This window comes from Globicephala melas, chromosome 12 (assembly GCF_963455315.2).
Source record: "Globicephala melas chromosome 12, mGloMel1.2, whole genome shotgun sequence".
Lineage (NCBI taxonomy): Eukaryota > Metazoa > Chordata > Mammalia > Artiodactyla > Delphinidae > Globicephala > Globicephala melas.
Window position 1 is genome coordinate 21,228,934 of NC_083325.1, and position 24,337 is coordinate 21,253,270.

At 37.1% G+C, this 24,337-nt stretch overlaps 1 protein-coding gene across 1 annotated transcript in view; it reads right to left on the reverse strand.

The window, feature by feature from the left end:
• The window catches only part of LOC132598234 (lithostathine-like), a 44,856-nt gene extending 21,230 nt beyond the window's left edge, over nucleotides 1-23,626 (reverse strand). The window contains exon 1 of the mRNA XM_060309521.1: nucleotides 23,502-23,626. The gene's annotated coding sequence lies outside the window, so the exon portion shown is untranslated. The remainder of the gene's footprint in view (nucleotides 1-23,501) is intronic.
• Between the last annotated feature and the right edge of the window lie 711 nt (nucleotides 23,627-24,337).

Here is a 24,337-nt window from a genome sequence, read left to right on the forward strand (position 1 = left end):
TAACTCTTGCCAGCTTCAGGCTGACGGCTCGCTACACCATCAGGCTCCAAATAAGCTGTCTTATGACAGGGAAGAAGCAACCATTGGAAGTGTTTCAAATTCAACACAGGCTGACTTTTCTCTCCCAGATCTAAATGTATCCACATCCAGCTGCCAAGTTTCTAAGATCTGTGGAAACCTGCAGATTCTCTCAGGTTAGAAAACTGGTTCCTCTACTGAAGAAAAGCCATTGGCTGCTTTGCCCCTTCATGGTTCTATAAAGGTTCCAGAGTTTTCATGACATTGTTCTCGTTCCATCACTTTACTGCCCCCCACCATCACAGGCTTCAGCTTAACCTTCCTGTCTTGGAATAAGAGTAAAAAATCTTATCTCTGGCAAAAGGAGCCCCGGCATGAGGGAGCAGGCCTGGAAGAAATTGGCGGGTGACTTAGGCAAAGGAAAGCTTCCCAAGAAAATTCCTCTGAACCCAGAGGATTCAAAGCACTGATTTCCAAAGGTGTTACTGCAACCCATCTTTTAGGAAAGCAGAGACACCAAGGATCAACTCTTACTCTGGTTACTGAGTGACCCACCATCAGAGCCTGCCCTTCAGATGGTCTTTCACAAACTATTTTCAATTCACTCTCAGGGAAGACCTTTCTGGGTCTTGAGACTCTCTCCTCCAGAAGGTCCCCAAATCTTAAATGAATATTAGCCCAAGTCCTCCCTTAAATTCTGTCGTTCAGGACCAGAGTTGGTTAAATGAATGAAATGCATAGAACTTATAATATTGGTATTTTGTCTACCCCCCTCCTTTTCATTTTTCCTTCCTTCCTTCCCCAGTGTGTGATTACATTTCTTGGGAAAATGTGACTAAAGAAACCCACTCAGATAATTATTCACAAAAAGTATCCTGAGGCCTCTCCTGTGGACAGAGCACAACTGGCATAATTTTTAAATTCTGCCTCAATAGTTGTGCTTTTGCTATGAGGCACTTATCCTCGGAACTGAATGTCCCATGGATTGCTTTAGGCTTTGGACACACTTGACAGTAATTCTTGAAAAGCATATTCATTTGGATATTACTTCAGATTGGACACTGTTCTTATCCAAATAATATTGGTATTACCTACATATTAGGTGTTGCTCTCCTACCAGAAATTTTATATAGCTTCAACTTATATTAACTTATTTTTTCATCCTTCCAACCTTATGAAGCAAGTAATATTACTATCCCATTGTGCACATAATACGCAAGAAGGGGCTTCACTAGAGCATCTGGAGAGAGCTCGGCCCTGCCAACATCTTGATTTTGTCCCAGCGATATTAATATCAGATTTCTGGCCCCCAGATGGTTCCAGAATAAATTTCCCTCATCTTAAATTGCCAGGTTTTTGGAAATTTGTTAAAGGTGCCATAGGACACTATACCGTATATATAACAAGGTAGAAGAGTCATAGAAAGTCCTCAGTGTGTGTCCATTCCTTCCAGGGTATTGGACCAGGTCTAGGAGATTACGAAAAGGTAAGGACTCCAGATACAAAATTCACCTTCTGCTTACTTCACCACTTCAGACTTCTCTCTATTAAACTGCAGATGTTTGCATCCAACAGGTTTGAGGCATGGCCTCACAGTGTTTCTGCACCTATGAACACATGCATTCCTCTACAAAGACCACTTCACAGACAGGAGGAGATCCCCATGAAGGAAACACAGTTTTCATTCTAATAGATGGCAACATATCTTTGAAAAGTTTGAGAATAAATGTCTCTCAAGTTGGTGGCTGAATTTGCAGAGGGAATTTTAGAAGCCTTTACCACCAACAGCATTCCTCAGTATAAATCACACAGTTGGTGTTGTTTATACAAAAAGAAAATGGCTGAATCTTGATAAGCTGATTCTATCAAAGATTGGTTGCTTGTGATTCAATGCATTGCTTATGGCACAGGACGTGGCTCCCTAGACCAAGATGATGTTAACATTTCATTCAAAGTTGTCTTCCTCCTTAATCTACACCCCTTCTTCCAATAGTAAATTGGTAGGTTTCCTTCTACTCTCTGTAAATATGGAGTCCTGTCTTTGATGTCAGGCATGGGTAGGGGTGGTAAGGAGATGGCCAAACCCAAATGACTAAGCACAACTTCTGGTGGCTTTAGGAGGTTCTTCCATTTCTCTTCAGGCACAGTAAGCTCTCAAGACCCACTTCAGGAGCCAAACATTTCAAAATGTTTAATATGTTTGAGCATAAGTAGGTGCCATCACACAAAATATCCAAGCAGGTGGGAACTGTAGGGAGCTGATAATTAAAGAAGATCAAAATAGCTGGAGAGGAGGCTGTCTTTCTAGGGTCACTGAAGTTGCTGGTTTGAGGTCAATTGCCTCTGAGATGCGGTGGTGAAACTGAATACTTATAAGCATAACTGAGGAATATCCATTTGGAATCTAAAGAACACAAGTGAATACAGAATGAAATTTAGGAAGAAAGAAATTGAACAAAATGTCCACAAAGAGGGGTGTGTATATCAAGAAAAATGGATAGATAAAATATAATGGAATATTAAACAACAGTTCAATCAAATAATCTAAATCAACATAATTTTGAATGAAAAATAAAATGCCAGTTGCAGGAACAATACAAACTGCTTGATAAAATGTATATGTGCTTCTAAAGGATATAGATCAATACTATATTTATGTATTGATTGATTCCCATGTAGTTTAAAGAGTAATGAGAGAATATAGAGAAATTTATTGTAGTATTTGCCCGGAGAATTTATAATGAGTTTTTTTTTCTTTTTATAGAGACTGAAGATTGTAAACAAAGAATGGAAATGATAATATTTTTCTTCTGAATGGTAGGTTCATATGTGTTTGTTTAATTAGTACAATTTCTTTCTTCATTTAATTAAAATAGCTATGCTTTCTTAAGAGTTAGTAACCAAGGAAAGATACTTCTATTTTTCAATAAATAAGGGATTCGATCATATTCTCCAGAGTTATCAAAAGATGCAGATGGGTGGTGTCCAGTATACTTGATGCTATTGGGGTCCAGAGTAGGACATCCTAAAATGTGCCTCAGTGACATACTGATTGTTTTGAATTAAAGTTACTTAAGAAGTGGCCAAGGAAGAGGGACACTCTGACCTTCCTTTCTGTCTCCCTGAAAGCAGGAAATACATCTCATGTGACAGGTGCCCTCTTTGCATCTGGAGGTAGACGGACACCTTATGGCAAAGACAGGGAATTCAGATTGATAAGCATATATAAACGAACCTTGTTACTTCTTAATTTACTACTCCAGACCCAAACTCTATTCTTCACTAACTAGGTACCCAAAGCCTAAGTTTCTTTATTCTGTCAATTCCTCACAAATTCATTTCTCCTTTCTCTCAAAGTATAAAAACGGTCTGCTTTGTTCACTTCTTAGGTTCCATTTCTATGAGACCTCCATGTATGTGAATTAAAATTTCTTTCTTTTTCTCTTGCTAATCTGTCTTGTGTTAATTTTATTCTGAGTCCAGCCACAGAACTCAAAAGTAGTTGAAAGGAAATTTCATCCTTCCAAACAGTTGGTGAGACAGGTAGGAGGCTGGCTGTTCCCTGCTTCCCTCCCTAAGTCTTCTGCAGATGAGAGGTCCTGGGACATCTGACGAAGGCCTGCAGAAGGTAAGAGTTCTTTCTTTCCATGTCAGCCTCCCAGATCTCTGCCTGCCAAGTCTGCTGGAAGGGAAAGTGTTAAGAGCCCATTTTATCTCTGTTGAATTTAGATAAGCAGGAGAAGATATTACTGGAGCTAGTTCCTTGGATGAGCAGCTCTTGGGAATCCTTTACCTCCCAGAGATGGTCACAGTTTTTCTTTGTCTCCGTCCCTTGTGTTGTTTGCCATAAGGAGCAAGAACCGTAAGGCAGAACACAGGCATAGGCCCTCTAAGTCGGCCCTTGGAGCCAATCTCACAAAAAGGTGAGTTAACGGTTCTTACCAAACTGGCATCATTTAGACAAACTTTATTGTGGGTCCTTTATGAACAGATGAAGTTTTTCATTCTTTCTTTTATATCCTGAGAGCTTAACTTTCTGTCCAGTGAAAACATTCTCGCTGGTCTCTGCCTTCAGGAACGTTCATTTACTGGGGTGCATCTGGTGGCCCAAGGAATTGGCTGGGTTTCCAAGACATGAAATCATGAAGTCATAAGCAGTACTCCATTTGTCTGGCTGTACCAGCAATTAGGGAAGTTTGTCATAAGTGTTCTCAGTCCTTATGGGGCCTTTATCATCTCAACCTTCATTGCTTGTTAGACTAATACTAGAAGTGAACTCTCTAGATCTTGGGAGGGCTATACACTAACTTGTGAGACTTCTCCTGCTTCTTTGGTTAAGCCATAATAAAATGCTTATTGATCTGAGTCACTATTTGAAATTAATATATGATCCTACTCATCAATGACCAGAGTATGGATCCTTTAAATTGGCTATATTTAAAAGGAAACAAATTTTTCAGAGCTCTCATCATAACAGGTGTCATATTGGTACTTATGAAAAATAACATTAATGTCTAGGCTTAAAGAATCCTTTATTAAATAAAAGAAATTCGATAAAACTTCAACATAAATTCCCTTTCTTAAAAATCGCCCCTTCACTTCAGCAATTCCTGAGGCCCTCCTACAAATAAGCAAGAAAGAAATCTGCTGGAGACCAATATTCAAGTGCTCACAGAAACAAGTGTCGTTTTCTTGCAAATCTTTTCACACCAGGATTACAAGTCTAGAAACAAGTCAAGGCCCATGTATCTTTACCAGTCTCAAGCCTCAGCTATTCCTCTCAAAATGTTTGTAGATATTGTAAAACATCACAATACTGGAGCAATATTGCCCAATATTTCGGAAAAGTTAATAGTAATTACCCTAAGACTTATGATCATATGCAAATATATCCTAAAATTCCCAGGAGAAAAATTCCATTATTTTCTGTGTTCCTTAAAGTTATAAATCTTACCATGTATTTGAAATGTAAACACAGGCTGCATAGCCTGAGACTGGGCCTGGATTAACTCAATGTGTAGAACACTAAACTAACTAGAAAAGGAAAAAAAGAAAAAAAGAAAAAAAAAATAGGAAAACAGGCCTTTAAAACACAAACTGCCAAAAAGTCTCTTTTGCCCAAACTCTATTAAATTACAGTCTTCTTAAAATTGCTTGTCAAGGACAAATACAGATCTTAAAAGTCTTGTCCACATATAATAAAAAAAAAAAAAACTTTAGCCATCTGAGTGAATAATCTTTGATTTATAAATAGTGAATATTTTACTGTAATTAATTCATGACTAAAGTTTTAAAATGAAAATTATGAGATTTCTGGTTGTGTCTGTCTATATGTGTATGTTACCTTTGGGTGGGATTGCCAAAATTAATTTGACAAAGAGCTCTACTTATTGGCTTTAATATTCAAGCACTTATATAAAAATTCTCAAAAATGTAATAAAAACTAAACCAAATATTTTTCAAGTCACAAGATCTAAGATAATCTTTAGTATATAAAAACAAATTTTAAGCTTCTTGGTTCAATAAATACAGGTGTGTCTTCAGAATTAGCATTAAATATAATGTTGGTAAACAACTTTTGTTCTACCTTGTTTGCTTATCAAAGGGGTTAATTTTGTCTCTGTTGCAAAGTTTGTCAGAAAAACAAACAAAAAAACAAGATAATCACTGATTTCTTTAATATCTCAAGAAATGTTTATGCTAAGTGTAATTATTAAGAACAAATAGATTAAATAGATGTAAGAGATAAGAGTTTTTAGGTAAACTTTAAAAAATAACTGTCTTAGAAATGTCAATCTGGAAGGCAACCAGAAGAAATGGACAGTTTGGGAAACATACAGCCCACCAAAACTGAATCAAGAAGAAATAAATAATTTGAACAGACCAAGGACTAGAAGTGAAATATAATCTCTAATGGAAAAAAAAAAAAAATCCCTGCAAACAAAAGTCCAGTACTGGATGATTTCACTGTGGAACTCTACCAAACATACAATGAAGAACTTACACCGATCCTTCTCAAATTCTTCCAAAAGATTGAAGAGGAGGAAGCACTCCCAAAGTCATTCTATGAAGCCACAATCACCCTGATACCAAAACCAGACAAAGACACTATCAAAAAAGGAAATTATAGGGCAATATCTTTGATGAATATAGATACAAAAATCCTCAACAATATATTGCAAACCAAATCCAACAACACATAAAAAGGATCGTAAACCATAATCACACTGGATTCACCTCAGGGTCACAAGGTTGTTTCAACATAGGCAAGTCAACCATTGTGATACACCATATCAACAAAAGAATAGACAAAAACCACATGATTATCTCAATAGATGCAGAAAAGGCATTTGATAAAATTCAACATCCATTCATGATACAAACTTTCACCAGAGTGAGTATAGAGGAAACATAGCTCAACATAATAAAAGCTATCTATGATAGGGCTTCCCTGGTGGTGCAGTGGTTGAGAATCCACCTGCTGATGCAGGGGACACGGGTTCATGCCCCGGTCTGGGAAGATCCCATATGCTGCGAAGCAGCTAGGCCCGTGAGTCATGGCCACTGAGTTTGGACGTCCAGAGCTTGTGCTCCACAATGGGAGAGGCCACAACAGTGAGAGGCCTGTGTACCACAAAAAACAAACAAACAAACAAACAAACAAAAAAAAACTATCTATGATAAACACACAGCCAACATAATATTCAATGGTGAAAAGCTGAAAGGCTTCCTGCTAAAATCTGGAACAATACAAGAATGCCTGTTCTCACTACTTCTATTCAACATAGTATTGGGAGTACTAGCCACAGCAATCAGACATGAAAAAGAAATAAAAGTTATCCAAATTGAAAGGGAAGAGGTAAAATTGTCATTTTATGCAGATGACATGATACTTTACAGAGAGAACCCTAAAGACTCCACACAAAACAATTAGAACTGAAAAACAACTTCAGAAAGGTAGCAGGATACAAGATTAACATACAGAAATCTGTTTCATTTCTTTACACTCACAGTGAAATACCAGGAAGAGAAAGAAAAAAAAAATCTCTTTTAAAATGTATCAAAAAAATATTTAGGAATAAACCTGACCAAGGAAGAGAAAGACTTACATGCTTAGAACTATAAAACATTGATGGAGGAAATTGAAGATGATTCAAAGAAATGGAAAGATAACTCATGCTTTTGGATTGGAAGAATTAATGTTGTTAAAATTGCCATGCTATCTAAAATGATCTACAGATTTAATGGGATACCTTTAAAATTACCCATGACCTTTTCCACAGAACTAGAACAAATAAACCTAAAATTTATAAGGAGCCACAAAAGGCACAGAATTGCCAAAGCAATCCTGAGGAAAAAGACTAAAGCTGGAGGCATAACTGTCCCAAGCTTCAGACAATACTACAACACTATAGCTATAGTCAACACAGTGTGGTATTGGCACAAAAATAGACATATAGGTCAAAGGAACAGAATAGCAAACCCAGACAAAAACCCACACACCTATGGTAAATTAATCTTTGACAAAGGGGGCAAGAATATACAATGGAGAAAAAGAGAGTCTCTTCAGGAAGTGGAGGTGAGAAAGCTGGAAGTTAGAACACTCCCTCAAACTACACACAAAAACTCAAAATGGTTTAAACACTTAACATAAGACATGGCATTGTAAAACTGTTAGAAGAGAACATAGGCAAAACATTCTCTGATGTAAATCATAGCAATGTTTTGTTAGGTCAGTCTCCCAAGGCAAAAGAAATAAAAGCAAAAGTCAACAAATGGGATCTAATCAAACTTATAAGCTTTTTCACAGCAAAGGAAACCATAAACTAAATAAAAATACAACTTACGATCTGGGAGAAAACATTTGCAAATGATGTGCCTGACAAGGGCTTAATTTGCAAATTATACGAACAGCTCATACAACTCAATATCAGGAAAAGCAACTACCCATTCAAAAAATGGGAAGAAGACCTACATAGACATTTCTCCAAAGAAGACAATACATATAGCCAATAGGCACATGAAAAGCTGCTCAACATCACTAACAATCAGAGAAATGCAAATCAAAACTGCAATGACACCTCACACCTGTCAGAACGGCCATCATGAAAAAGTCTACAATTAACAAATGCTAGAAAGGGTGTGGAAAAAAGGGAAACCTCCTACACTGTGGGTGGGAATGTAAATAGGTACAGCCACTATGTGGAACAGTATGGAGGTTCCTTAAAAATGTAAAAATTGGGTTATCATATGATCCAGCAATCCCACACCTCGGCATGTATCTGGAAAAGAGGAAAACTCTAATTTGAATAGATACATGCACCCCAATGTTCATAGCAGCACTATTCATGATAGCCAAGACATGGAGGCAACCTAAATGTCCATTGACAGATGACTGGATAAAGAAGATGTGGTAATATATACAATGGAATATTACTCCACCATAAAAAAGAATGAAATGATGTCATTTTCAGCAATATGGATGGACCTAGAGATTATCATACTAAGTGAAGTAATTCAGACAGAGAAAGACAAATGTCACAGAATATCACTTATTTGTAGAATCTAAATAATGATACAAATGAACTTACTTACAAAACAGAAACAGACTCACAGATATAGAAAACAATCTTATGGTTAGCAAAGGGAAGGTCTGGGAGGGGGTATAAATTAGGAGTTCGGGATTAACAGATACACACTACTATATATGAAATAGAGAAACAACATTATAGCACAGGGAACTATGTTCTATATCTTGCAGTAACCTATAATGGAAAAGAACCTGAAAAAGGACACATATACGTATAACTGAATCACTTTGCTGTATACCTGAAATTAAGACAGTATTGTAAATCAACTGTACTTAAATTTAAAAAAGAAAAATAGAAAAAAAAAAAAGAAATGTCTACTTGAGTAGTTTCCTAAATCTCTTTGGTAATTTACATTCTTAGAGTTTTGCTAAGTTAAGTTAAATATTGGGAATTCATTGAATGTCCTTTCCTAATGAGATAAATTACTAAAACTTTAATTGCTAAATAGGTCGAAGTTTCCACCTGCATTTGACCTCTTAGTACAGAGAAACTAACTATGTTTGGATCTATTAGTAAATAAATTTTGTGCTTTATTGAAAGTTTGTACTTTGAAGTAGCTTATGTTTCTAAATATTATATAATGTATGTGTAAGTCAAGCCACAAAATGTTAATGCAGTTTACAATTGCTTGCTTCTTTATTTTCACTGAACAAAATAAGATTTCAAATAATTAAGAATTCTAATCAATATATGTGGTTAAAGCTACCAGATATAATAATTGGGAAAGAATGTATTTGGGGGTAAGAAAAGGTTTAAAGTATAGACATATCTTTGTTTAGAAAAAAGAAAATGAATTTGTCCCAAAGCTAGTTGTTTCTAAATGGGAAAGGAAACCAGGGACAAACTGAAATGGATATAGAAATTTGTAAAATATTTGTAAATAAACGAATATTTGGAAAGAAATTTTATGTGTGGTCAGGACTGGATAAGATTGGAATCAATTTAATTAAGTAAATTAGTTTTAATATCAAAATTAAGCTGATATAAAGTTGGAATTTACTTTTCTCTCTTTGTTGAAAGGACAAAGCTTTGTTTTGTTTTGGTTTTGGTTTTGGTCTGCTCTTGATAATAAGAGATTCTGAAAATTTTTTTTTTTATCTTTAAAAATTTACCTAGAAAAAAAATCTTATGTCTTGTCAAAATAGTCACTTATGTTATATGTTATCTTTATCAGGTCTTTTATTACTCATGTAAGTCCTCTCGATATGAAAAGAGCTAAATTTTGCTTAGAATTATATTCTATATTTGCCTATGAGGTCTTTAATTTTTATTTTGGTTAAATAGATGACTATGATTTGTTTCACAGTCACCTATTGGACTATTTTTAATGTTTTTATATTCTTTACAAAATTCCCAAAAATCTAATTCTAAATGAAGTCTTTGTGACTTAGAACTAACTCTGAGATATGAAATATTTTAGAGGGTCACTGAAATATCTAAAAAAATTGTTCTCTCTCTCTTTATGAAAAGAGAGACATCAAACTAATTAAGTACATTTGATATGTAAAATTCCATGGAATGCATTGTAAAATAAGAAGTAACATTAAGCCTTCTTTATGTCGTGTCTATATAGATATGTATTATAGCTGTACTCAGAAATTATGTAAAATCCCTGTATCCTAGTGTCAGAGAAATGCCCTAACTGACTTTCATGAAAAAGCAGCAGCAACAGAATCTGTAAATTTTGTGGCAAATGTGGATGAAGTCCATTCTCCTCCTGAAAAAGAAAAAAAAAATTTACCCCTTATTGCCAGACTTTCGCCATCCTAATGTGCTCGTAACATGGCAACAGTCTGCTCCTGAATCAAAGAAAATAAGATGGATAAACAATAGCTGTAAATTTATCAGACAGCCAGGGCTATAGGAAACCTAGACAACCACTTGGCTCCTTCTGGCTTTCTAGCAAACCTCATTTTTTTGTTGTTTATTTTTTCTTGTATTTCTTCATCCACCATAGTGCAGTTACAATTACTTAAGTCATAAATAGACATTGGCAGGAAGATTTCTATAAAATTGTGAAAACAGTCTACCTGAAATGTCTTACCTGTTGGGTTCATAACCCTGGGAAAAAATATTTCTGTCCTCAGTGGCTTCAGACCTCCTTTCTCCGGACCCTTCGAATACCTGCAACTGTTAGTTCAACTACCACTTAATATAGGCCATCAAGATATTCTTGGTATTGTATGTATGTTTTCTGGATGGATTGAATCCTTCCTTTGCTTCAAAGCTGATGCACCCACAATGGTAAAGAAACTGTTAAAAAGGAAATGTGTTCTCCCCTTGGGGCCTACCTTCCACAGTCTCCAGTGATCAAGGCACTCAATTCACTGGGCAAATTCTATGAGACTTAACAACAAACTTGCAATCTTCTGGGGATAATCACTGTCTCTGTCACCCTCAATTATCAGGCAAGGTCAACAGAACTAATGGAAAAGTGGACTAATAAAGAACAAGAGTTAATCACATGGGATTGAATGAACTGATGAATGGGATTATAATTTTATATGACTTTTTGTCTAAAATACTACTTATTTTTTAATCTTTTGTTTCCCAGATACAAGGAAACTTTTTTAAAGATTTACAGTAGGTTAGGACTTCCCTGGTGGCACAGTGGTTAAGAATTTGCCTGCCAATGCAGGGGACATGGGTTCGAGCCCTTGGTCCAGGAAGATCCCACAAGCCGCAGAGCAACTAAGGCCGTGTGCCACAACTACTGAGCCTGCGCTCTAACGCCCGTGAGCCACAATTACTGAGCCCACATGCCACAACTACTGAAGCCCTTGTGCTTAAAGCCCAAGCTCCACCACAAGAGAAGCCACGGCAATGAGAAGTCCGTGAGTGGCAAGGAAGAGTAGCCCCCACTCACCACAATTAGAGAAATCCCACACACAGCAACGAAGACCCAACACAGTCAACAATAAATAAATAAATAAATAAAAATTTATTTTAAAAAAGATTTACAGCAGTTTAGTACATTATACTGTTGTATGCAGGAGTGAAACAGTTCTCTTTTTCACCCTACCTAATCCTTCTAGAATTCAGAAACTCTCAGTGAGCATTCTTATTTTCTTGGCAATATAGTTATTTGCATAAGTTCAATAAGAATCTGTTCCCTTTGTAACAGGACACAATAAGAAACATTGATTGTATTACCAAGTCTTTGACTGGAATGTCATACTTGAGAGAGACATGCATCGACAGATATGACCAGACACCTTGAAGGAGCTAAGGTTGACTTTATGGAGCCACTATATCCCCTTAGAGAAACAGCCTCACACCATGTTCACAGGATTCCCAGCAGCCTTACCTGGAACCTCAGGATATTTTGGGGACCTCAAGAGAAGAGGAATTGGCCAAAGTCTATAGGTATTACAGGCAAACCTGATGGCAAATCTTTAGTGTGACTTACTGGCCCTGAAAGGCTATTAAAAGTTGAATCTGAAGATTCCTTACAAAAAGTTCCAGCAAAACATATTTACAAACGCCTATATGGTCAAATCTCTATTTTTGCTGAACTTAGACCAAGATTTGGAATCTAGACACTTTGTAAACAAATTAGTCTTAATTTGGTTATTTTTGGTAGAAATGAGGGTGATTTTAGAGAGGAAAAAATATGTTTAATTAAACTATGATACGCACTTGTGGATATTGGATTCTAGTGCTATTACTTTTCCCTGAAGTTTTGTTATTTACCTGAGAATTAGACTAGATACTGAATTGTTCTAGTTTTCTCCCATATCTGACTACAGCTCTCCAAACTAATTTTTCCAATTTTTTTTGACTCTTTTGAAAAACCTGGAATCACTGAGAACTAAAACTGCCCTTTTCCTGAAGCCCTGCAAACTGAAGCTTGACTACTTGATATAAACTTCAGAGAAATGGTCACAAGCTCGCTCATATCTAAACCATCCTCCTGTCTGTTGCTGTATGAGCCACATAGAAAATTTACCTGCAAGCCTGATTACTTCATCAGAGATATTTCAAACTGGGAAAATCAACCTTCAACCCTACATCTAGGCTCAGAAAATGGTTTATAATCTGCTCCAATTATTAACCTTTGCTTTCTTTTGTTTCTATAGAAATGATTCTCATTAAATTCCAGGTTGCTTGCACCTTAGGCCTGGCTTTAGGAGGCCATTTGCATCACCACCTCCTGAATTGAAATATAACAATTTAACTGAACTGAACTGTTCTCAAAACTGAGAAGCTGGTTCAGTGAAATAGAGGACTCTACTAACCCGTTCTCTCTCTGCCATCACCAGCTCAGTTTTTAATATTTAAAACTTCTAGGGAAGTTTCAGAAGAGGGAACTGTTGGGGTCCAGAATCGTCTGTCCCAAAATGTGCCTCAACTGACATATTGATTACATTGAATTAAAGTTACTTAAGAAATGGCCAAAACAAGTGACATACTCTGACTCTCCTTCCTGTGTCCTTGAAAGCAGGAAGTGAATCTCTCATGTGAAAGGTACACTCCTTGCATCTGGAGGTAGAAGGACACCCTTATCGCAAAAGGTAGGGAATTCAAGCTAAGGAGCCTATATAAGAAGAAGAAGCCTATATATAAGAAGCCTATCTGTTCTCAGAACTCATTGTGATTTAATCTGCCTCTCTAAATAATGAAGGCTCTTGAGAAATGTTTCATGTCCTAATTTTCCATCTACATATATTTTTGGGGAAATATCTGTTTCAATCTTTTGCCCATTTTGTATTGGGTTGTTTCTATTGGGTTCTTTGTTATGATCAGGTTGTAAAAGTTTCCTATATTTTCTACATAAAATTTGTTTGTGAATATACATTTTGGAAATATTTTCTCTCATTTGGTGGCTTACTTTTTCATATTTTTAATAGGATCTCATGAAGATCAAAATCTTTTCTTTTTATCAAGTCCATCTTACCCATTTCTGTTCTTATGTTGTTTTTTTTCACTCTTCACACCTTTTATTTTATTTATTTATTTTTAACATCTTTATTGGAGTATAATTCCTTTACAGTGTTGTGTTAGTTTCTGCTCTATAACATAGTGAAACAGCTATACGTATACTTATATCCCCATATACCCTGCCAGGTGCATCTCCCTCCCACCCTCCTTATCCCACCCCTCTAGGTGGTCACAAAGCACAGAGCTGATCTCCCTGTGCTGTGCGGCAGCTTCCCACTAGCTATCTCTTTTACATTTGGTACTGTATATGTGTCAATGCCACTCTCTCACTTCATCCGAGCTTACTCTTCCCCCTCCCCGTGTCCTTAAGTCCGCTCTCTTAAGTCTGCATCTTTATTCCTGTCCTGCCCCTAGGCTCTTCACAACCTTTTTGTTTTTTTTTTTTTTAGATTTCATGTATATGTGTTAGCATATGGCATTTGATTTTCTCTTTCTGACTTACTTCATTCTGTATACAGACTCTATGTCCATCCACCTCACTACAAATAACTCAATTTCATTTTGTCTTATGCCTGAGCAATATTCCATTGTATATATGTGCCACATCTTCTTTATCCATTCATCTGTCGATGGACATTTAGGTTGCTTCCCAGTCCTGGATACTGTAAATAGTGCTGCAGTGAGCTTTGTGGTACATGACTCTCTTTGAATAATGTTTTTTTCAGGATATATGCTCAGTAGTGGGATTGCTGGTTCATACGGTAGTTCTATTTTTAGGTTTTTAAAGAACTTCTATACTGTTCTCCATAGTGGCTATATCAATTTACAGTCTCACCAACAGTGTAGGAGCGTTCCCTTTTCTCCACACCCTCTCCAGCATTTATTGTTTGTAGATTTTTTGATAATTGCCATTCTGACTGCTGTGAGTTGATACCTCATTGTAGTATTGATTTGCATTTCTCTAATGATTAGTGATGTTGAGCATCCTTTCACGTGTTTGTTGGTGATCTATATGTCTTCTTTAGAGAAATGTGTATTTAGGTCTTCCTGGCTCACGGGGCTAGTTGCTCCGCGGCATGTGGGATCTTCCCAGACCAGACCTCGAACCTGTGTCCCCTGCATTGGCAGGCAGATTCTCAACCACTGCGCCACCAGGGAAGCCCTTCTGCCAATTTTTGGATTGGGTTCTTTGCTTTTTTGATATTGAGCTGCATGAGCTGCTTGTGTATTTGGAGATTAATGCTTTGTCAGTTGCTTCATTCTGAGGGTTGTCTTTTCGTCTTGTTTATGGTTTCCTTTCTTGTGGAAAATCTTTTAAGTTTCATTAGGTCCAATTTGTTTATTTTTGTTTTGATTTCCATTTCTCTAGGAGGTGGGTCAAAAAAGATCTTGCTGTGATTTATGTCACAGAGTGTTCTGCCTATGTTATCCTCTAAGAGTTTTATACTGCCTGGCCTTACATTTAGGTCTTTAATCCTTTTTGAGTTTATTTTTGTGTATGATGTTAGGGAGTGTTCTGATTTCACTCTTGTACGTGTAGCTTTCCACTTTTCCCAGCACCACTTATTGAAGAGGCTGTCCTTTCTCCATTGTATATTCTTGCCTCCTTTATCAAGGATAAGTTGACCATATGTGCATGGGTTTATCTCTGAGTATTCTATCCTGTTCCATTAATTTATATTTCTGTTTCTGTGCCACTATCATACTGCCTTGATTACTGTAGCTTTTTAGTATCATCTGAAGCCAGGAAGCCTGATTCCTCCAGCTCCATTTGTATTTCTCAATAATGCTTTTGCTATTCTGCATCTTTTGTGCTTTCATACAAACTGTGAAATTTTTGGTTCTAGTTCTGTGAAAAATGCCATTGGTAGTTTGATAGAGATTACATTGACTCTGTAGGTTGCTTTGGGTAGTAAAGTCATTTTCACAATGTTGATTCTTCCAATCCAAGAACATGGTATATCTCTCCATCTGTTTGTATCATCTTTCATTTCTTTCATCAGTGTCTTATAGTTTTCTGCATGCAGGTCTTTTGTCTCCTTAGGTAGGTTTATTCCTAGGTATTTTATTCTTTTTTTTACAATGGTAAATTGGAGTGTTTCCTTAATTTCTCTTTCATATATTTCATCATTAGTGTATACGAATGCAAGAGATTTCTGTGCATTAATTTTGTAACCTGCAACCTTACAAAATTCATTGATAAGCTCTAGTAGTTTTCTGGTAGAATCTTTAAGATTCTCTATGTATAGTATCATGTCATCTGCAGACATTGACAGTTTTACTTCCTCTTTTCCTATTTGTATTCCTTTTATTTCTTTTTCTTCTCTGATTGCTGTGGCTAAAACTTCCAAAACTATGTTGCATAATAGTGGTGGGAGTAGGCAACCTTGTCTTCTTCCTGATCTTCGTGAAAAGGGTTTCAGTTTTCAACATTGAGAACGATGTGAGCTGAGGGTTTGTCACATATGGTCTTTATTATGTTGAGGTAAGTTCCCCCTATGCCTACTTTCTAAAGAGTTTTTATCATAAATGGGTGTTGAATTCTGTCAAAGGTTTTCTGCATCTATCGAGATGATCATATGGTTTTTCCCCTTCAATTTGTTAATATGGTGTATCACATTGATTGATTTGCATATATTGAAGAATCTTTGCATTCCTGGAATAAACCCCACTTGATCATGGTGGAGTATTTTTTTAATATGCTGTTGGATTCTGTTTGTTATTATTTTGTTGAGCATTTTGCATCTGTGTTCATAAATGATATTGGCCAATAGTTTTCTTTTTTTGTGACATCTTTGTCTGGTTTTGTTATCAGTGTGATGGTGGCCTCATAGAATGAGTTTGGGAGTGTTTCTCCCGCTGCTATATTCTATTTTTTTTTTTTTTTTTTTTGTGGTACATGGGCCTCTCACTGTTATGGCCTCTCCCGTAATGGAGCACAGTCTCCGGATGTGCTGGCTTAGCGGCCATGGCTCACGGGCCCAGCTGCTCCGCAGCATGTGGGATCCTCCCAGACCGGGGCATAAACCCGTGTACCCTGCATCAGCAGGCAGACTCTCAACCACTGCACCACCAGGAAGCCCTCCGCTTCTATATTTTGAAAGAGTTTGAGAATGATAGGTGTTAGCTCTTCTGTAAATGTTTGATAGTATTCAGCTGTGAAGCCATCTTGTCCTGTGCTCTTGTTGGTTGGAAGATTTTTAATCACAGTTTCAATTTTAGTGCTTGTGATAGGTCTGTTTATCTTTTCTATTTCTTCCTGGTTCAGTCTTGGAAGGTTGTGCTTTTCTAAGAATTTGTCTTTTTCTTCCAGGTTGTCCATTTTATTGGCATATAGTTGCTTGTAGTAATCTCTCATGATCCTTTGTATTTCTGCAGTATCAGTTTTTACTTGTCCTTTTTCATTTCAAATACTGTTGATTTGAATCTTCTTCCTTTTATTCTTGATGAATCTGGCTAATGGTTTATCATTTTTTTTAACTTCTCAAGGAAACAGCTTTTAGTTGTATTCATTTTTGCTATTGTTTCCTTCATTGTTTTTCATTTATTTCTGATCTGATCTTTGTGGTTCCTTATCTTCTGCCAACTTTGTGTGTTTTTTTTCTTCTTCTAATTGCTTTAGTTATAAGTTTAGGTTATTCATTTGAGATTTTTCTTGTTTCTTGAAGTAGGATTGTATTGCTGTAAACTTCCCTCTTACAACTGCTTTTGCTGCATCCCATAGGTTTTGCATTGTCGTGTTTTCATTGTCCTTTGTTGCTAAGTATTTTTTGATTTCCTCTTTGATTTCTTCAGTGATCTCTTTGTTATTTAATAGTGTATTATTTAGCCTCCATGTGCTTGTATTCTTTACAGGTTTTTTCATGTAATTGATATCTAGTCTCATAGCTTTGTGGTCAGAAAAGATACTTGATACAATTTCAATTTTCTTAAATTTACCAAGGCTTGATTTGTGACCCAAGATATGATCTATCTTGGAAAATGTTCCATGAGCACATGAAAGAAAGCATATTCTGTTGTTCTTGGATGGAATGTTCTATAAATACCAATTAAATCCATCTTGTTTAATGTTACATTTAAAGCTTGTGTTTTCTTATTTATTTTTATTTTCATTGATCTGTGCATTGGTGAATGTAGGTTATTAATGTCCCCTACTATTATTGTGTTATTGTCAATTTCCCCTTTTATGGCTGTTAGAATTTGCCTTATATATTGAGGTGCTCCTATGTTGGGTGCATAAATATTTACAATTGTTGTATCTTCTTCTTGGATTGATCCCTTGATCAAGGATTGATCCCTTGATCATTATGTAGGATCCCTTGATCCTTCTTGTTCTCTTGTAATAGTCTTTATTTTAAAGTCTATTTTTTCTGATATGAGAATTGCTACTCAAACTTTGCTTTGATTTCCATTTGCATGGGATATCTTTTTCCATCCCCTCACTTTCAGTCTGTATGTTTACCTAGGTCTGAAGTGGATCTCTTTTAGACAACATACATACAGGTCTTGTTTTTGTATCCATTCAGCCCATCCAAGTCTTTTGGTTGGAGCCTTTAATCCATTTACATTTAAGGTAATTTTTGATATGTATTTTCCTATTACCATGTTCTTAATTGTTTTGCGTTTGTTATTGAAGGTCTTTTCTTATCTTGTGTTTCCTGCCTAGAGAAGTTCCTGTAGCATTTGTCGTAAAGCTGGCTTGGTGGTGCTGAATTCTCTTAACTTTTGCTTGTCTGAAAGGCTTTAATTTCTCCATCGAATCTGCATGAAGTCCTTGCTGGTTAGAGTAATCTTTGTTGTAGGTTTTTCCCTTTCATCACTTTATATATATGCTGCCACTCTGTTTTGCAGAGTTTCTGCTGAAATATCAGCTGTAAACCTTATGGAGATTCCCTTGTGTGTTATTTGTTGCTTTTCCCTTGCTACTTTCAACATTTTTTTCTTTGTGTTTAAGTTTTGATAGTTTGATTACTATGTGTCTTGGTGTGTTTCTCCTTGGCTTTATCCTGTATTGGACTCTGCACTTCCTGCACTTGATTGACTATTTCCTTTCCCATATTAGGGAACTTTTCAACTATAATCTCTTGAAATATTTTCTCAGTCCCTTTCTTTTTCCCTTCTTCTTCTAGGACCCTATAATTCAAATGTTGGTGTGTTTAATGTTGTCCCAGAAGTCTCTGAAACCATCCTCAATTCTTTTCATTCCTTTTTTGTTGTTCTGCTCTTCAGTAGTTATTTCCATTATTTTATCTTCCAGGTCACTTATCCACTCTTCTGACACAATTATTCTGCTATTGATTCCTTCTAGAGAATTTTAAATTTCATTTATTCTGTTGTTCATCATTGTTTGTTTGCTCTTTAGTTCTTTTAGGTCCTTATTAAATATTTCTAGTATTTTCTCCATTCTATTTCCAAGAATTTCAATCATCTTTAGCAACATTACTCTGAATTATTTTTTAGGTAGACTGCCTATTTCCTCTTCATTTGGTTGGTCTTGTGGGTTTTTACCTTACTCCTTCATCTGATGCTTATTTCTCCTTCATCTGATGCATATTTCTCTGTCTTCTCGTTTTGCTTAACTTACTGTGTTTGGCATCTCCTTCTTGCAGGCTGTGGGTTCGTAGTTCCCAATGTTTTTGGTGTCTTCCCCCAGTGGGTAAAGTTGGTTCAGTGTGTTGGGTAGGTTTCCTGGTGGAGGGGGCTGGTGCTTGTATTCTGTTGGATGAGGCTGCGTCTGTTGTTTCTAGTGGGCAGGACCACATCCGGTGTTGTGTTTTGGTGTCTCTGTGATCTTATAATGATTTTAGGCAGCCTGTCTGCTAGTGGGTGTGATTGTGTTCCTGTCTTGGTAGTTGTTTGGCATGGGTTATCCAGCACTGGAGCTTGTTGGTCATTGAGTGGAGCTGGGTCTTAGCTTTGAGACAGCGATCGCTGGGAGAGCTCTTGCCAATTGATATTATGTGGGGCCAGGAGTTCTCTGGTGGCCCATTATCCTGAACTTGGCTCTCCCACCTCAGAGGCTGACAGCCAGCCAGAGCACCAAGACCCTGTCAGCATCAAGGCTTTTGGGAAGTCTGAGGTCTTCTGCCAGCATTCAGTAGGTGTTCTGTAGGAGTTGTTCCACATGTAGATGTATTTTTGAGGTATTGGTGCGGAGGAAGTTGATCTCCATTTCTTACTTCTCTGCCATCTTGAAGGTCCCCTCTCCTCACACGTCCTGTTGTTAGAGGATCCCCATTTCATCTGAAAAGGACATAAATCTGGCATTGTCACTTCAGGCCTAGCCCATCCACTTTTTTTCCCTTTGTGCTTAGTCTGTTTCATTTGTTCATAGCGAGCCCTGTGCAGGGGCCTTGCCCCTGGCCCTTCAGACCAGAGTTCCTCATGAAATGGCTGAGCTGACACCTCAGCTCGGAACGTGTGCTGAAGCTCCTCACCAGACACTCAACTCAAGGTGGAGGCAGGCTGTAAACAGAGACACTACACATGCCCTGCAGTGTGATCTGTTCCTATGTACTTTGTACTTGTTTTTTTTTTTTTCAATCTTTGCTTAACTCACATTAACAAGATTATCTCCTATGTTTTCTTTTCCAACTCTTAAAATTTTACACTTTATATTTAGATCTATGTTCCAATTTGAGTTAATTTTTAATAAGATGTGAGTATAGGGCAAAGTTAATATATTTTGAGAATGGACTACTACTGTTTGGGCGTCATTAAAAGACTTAAAGACTTTTAATATCTTTAAAAGACTATACATTATTGATCTTCTTTTTCCACTGTTTTTTCCCTTATCTTTATTTAGGTATACTCAAAAATAAAAATTGTATATATTTGAGATATACCATGTGATATTTTGATAAAACTGGAAAGAAACCAAGGTAGAATGCACATGAAAGCAAATGCATATAACTCTTTACAATGAATCAAATAACCATACAGAAGAGGGTGGGGAAAATGAACTGCAGACAATATGTTAGCTGGATACTTATACATGCTAAAGACAAAAAAAGAACTGTACACACTGTACTCCAGTAGGTAAGTTTGTTTCTCACAGGGATCTAGAATAGCAATCTGAAAGTCCAGTATATATATACTAGAGTTGGATAAATAAGTTAACATATTGTAGATATGGAGAGCCAGTTTTCTTTCTGTGGGAGAAAGTAATTACAAATAAGTAAAGGTACAACTATAAAACCCAAGTTTTTATAAAATCTCCTACTTGGCTTATTCTGGGGATTCCCCAGAACATGCATGCATCTCCACCATGAGGGGTCATCTGGATCTTCAGTAATTTTCCAGCCAGTTCAAAGCTTTACTGGAGTCAGAGCTATGAGTAAAGATTTTGTAGGTTTGTCCTTTACTGAAACATTTAGACGAAGATGATCCTACAACTTCTCATGGGGAGGAACATAAATGAATTTGGCAGAACCTTGTAGTTTTTCTGTCCAAATTATTGTGTTTTTTAATAGTTCCCATTTCTTGCTGAGTAGTACTTGTGGTATGAAAAAAAACACAGTTTTTTTAACCACTCACCTTTTGAAGGACATTTGGATAGGATCCAGGTTTGTGCTATTACTAATAAAGCTGATATAAACCTTTCTTTACAAGTTTCTCTGTGAAAATAAGTTTTTACTTTTCTGGAATATATGTTTAGCAGGGTTCAGAGGGGGATCTACTGCATTGAATACCTACATTAGAGAAGAGGAGAGGTCTCAAATCAATGACTGAGTATTTTTTACCTAGGAAACTAAACTAAACCCAATATCAGGAGAAGAAAGGAAATAATCCAGATAAGAGCAAAAGTCAATAATCAACCTTCTGAAAGAAACGTGTCCTAAAAGACTTTTATAAACTCCTATACCCATTGAGAGAGGAATACACATTATTTTCAAGAGCACAGAGACATGTACCAATGTCAAGTTCCTTGAAAGACACAACTAAAAAGCTCATTCAAGCATTCCCATGAAGACAACTTTGTGACCAATTTACTTCACTAGTGAAAGCTACCAAATATTTAAGGAAGAATCAATGTCAATCCTGTGTAATTTTTTTCAGAAAACGAAACATAAAAGAGGATTTCCCAGCCATTTTATAAGACCAACTTTATCCTGATATGCAAACCAGAAAATTATATTTAAACAACTAAGCAAAACTAATCCTTATTAACAAAGATAGCAAGCTTCCTATCAAAATTTAACAAATTGAATAAAACAAAATATTAAAGAATAAAACATCATGGCCAAGGATTATTTACCTCAGAAATAAGGTCTGTTTTATCATGCAAAAGTATCAGTATAGGGCTTCCCTGGTGGCGCAGTGTTTGAGAGTCCGCCTGCCGATGCAGGGGACAGGGGTTCGTGCCCCGGTCCAGGAGGATCCCACATGCCGCAGAGCGGCTGGGCCCATGAGCCATGGCTGCTGATCCTGTGCATCTGGTGCCTGTGCTCCACAACGGAAGAGTTCACAACAGTGAGAGGCCCACGAACCTCAAAAAAATAAAATAAAAAAATCAAATTATCAGTATAATTCACCATATTAATAGAATGTAAATGAAAAATATGTGACAATATATGCGTGTGTGTATTATTATCATTTTAAATTATTTTAAGTAATAATGGTTATTATTTTAAATTATTATTTTAAATATTTGTGTGTGTATGTACCATTACTGCAATCCAGAACTACAAGGTTGTCTCTAAGGGAATAAACTGTTGAAAAACACAAAAATTTGGAGAACCACCAGGAAACCATGCAAATGAAAAATCCAGTATTGAAAAGATACATATTAGCTGATTCCATTTATAAACAATTCATGAAATAACCCAGTTATAGTGAACAGATTAGTGATAGCAAAAGTTTAGGTATGTGAAGGAAGGGTAGGGGAGTCTCTTCAGGTATATCAAGAGGGAGTGTTGTGATACAGTTAAGTATTTGATTGTAGTGAAGGATAGAAAAAAGACAAGCTTCTGCCTCTTCATTTATGTTCTTCCCTTAAAGAAAGCCACAGTATCATGTTAGCCTAAATTTTTCAGAAGAGAAAAAAAAAAAAAAACAAGAAAAACCTTACTTATAACTCTAACTCCAATAAAGCTTTGAATTAGAAGGAAAATTCCTAAAGATCCAGGTGAGCCCTCCTAGGGTAACATGCAAGTATGTTCTAGGGAATCCCCAGAATAAGCCAAGTACGGAACATTATAAAACTTGGGTTCTGAAGAGGCAAGTGGAATGACAGGTCATCTTGGAGAACTGGTGGTCACACACTGCTGGGAGCCTGACAGTCTAGGAGCACAGGCAAGGAGCCACTACCTCAGAAACTTTTCAATTCAGCTTCAAGTGCTATTCTTGTTGGTGACATTCTTGGTCTATTCTGTGTCTCTGTTTATATTTGGCCCCCAGATTTTTCTAAGTCTTTGTTACCCACTCCATTGTGAGCTTCTGGCTTCCACTGCATTTCTTACCAGAATTTAACAGAACATGTCCTTGATTCTGGATAAGTGTCATTCACTCTTTGTCCCTGAGCTTTCTCTGGACCATTTGCTTACTCCATTCTCATAGCGGAGTTCAAAGCAGAATCTACACTTACATGCCCTTTGTGTCTTCCCAGGTTGCATATTTGGAGGATGCAAGAGGCAGGGTTCTGGCGAGAGGGGGCCTGGGACATGTGCAGGAAAGTCAGGGCATGACATGTGGTGCTGTGCTGCTGATGCTAAGCAAATCTCACTCAAATAAGCCTTGAGATCTCACTAAAGAACATAGTAGCTTACCATTTAAACAGCAAACTGTGACAAAGCATATGCTTGTAACTTAGAAAAACTGCTAATTAAAAAAAATATGCACATGCAGGCAGCTTACTAAATGTGGCATGTCACCACGTAGAGTACTGGCACCCTGGACACCCCTCCACCCCCACCACAAGCATCATCTGAGCTCTGCACATCACATAGACAATCTGTTTTTCCATCCCAGCAGTGCCAGCTGTCCCTTGAGGAGAAACTCAAGAATGCTCACCAAGAAAGAGAAGCAGGAGATCTTTTCAGTGGATCCTAGCCACTCTCTGCATCTTCTTATGTAGTGATAACAGCTGGTAGTCCACACTTGCCAGCTTCAGACTGACTGCTCCCCACACCATCGGGCTCCAAATAAGCTGTCCTATGACAGGGAAGAAGCAACCACTGAAAGAGTTTTAAATTCAACACAGGCTGATTTTTCTCTCCCAGACCTAAATGCATCCACCTCCACCAGCCAAGTTTCTAAGATCTATGGAAACCTGCAGATTCTCTCAGATTAGAAAATTGGTTCCTCTTCTGAACAAAAAACATTGGCTGCTTTGCCCCTTCATGATTCTATAAAGATTCCAGAGTTTTCATGACATTGCTCTCTTCTCTTTCCCTCACTTTGCTCCCATCACTGTCACGGCCTTCAAATTAACCTTCCCGTCTTGGAATAAGAATAAAAACATCTTACCTCTGGCAAAAGCAGTACAGGCAAGAGAGAGCACACCTGGAAGGAATCAGGGAGTGGGTTGGACTAGGGGAATCTTCCCCCCAAAATTCCACTAAATCCAGAGGATTCAAAACATGAGATTTAAAGATAGTACTGCAACCCATCTTTTAGGAAAATAGCAACTTTACTCTGTTTACCGAGTGACCCTCCAGCAGACCCTGCCTTTCAGATGTCCTTTCACACACTATTTTCGATTCACTCTCAGGGAAGAAGTTTCTTGGATCTTGAGACTCTCTCCTCCAGAAGGTCCCCAAATCCTGAGTGAATATTGGCCCAACTCCTCTCCTAAATTCTGTCTTTCAGGACCAGATTAGGTTAAATCAATAGATTGAAAAGGACTT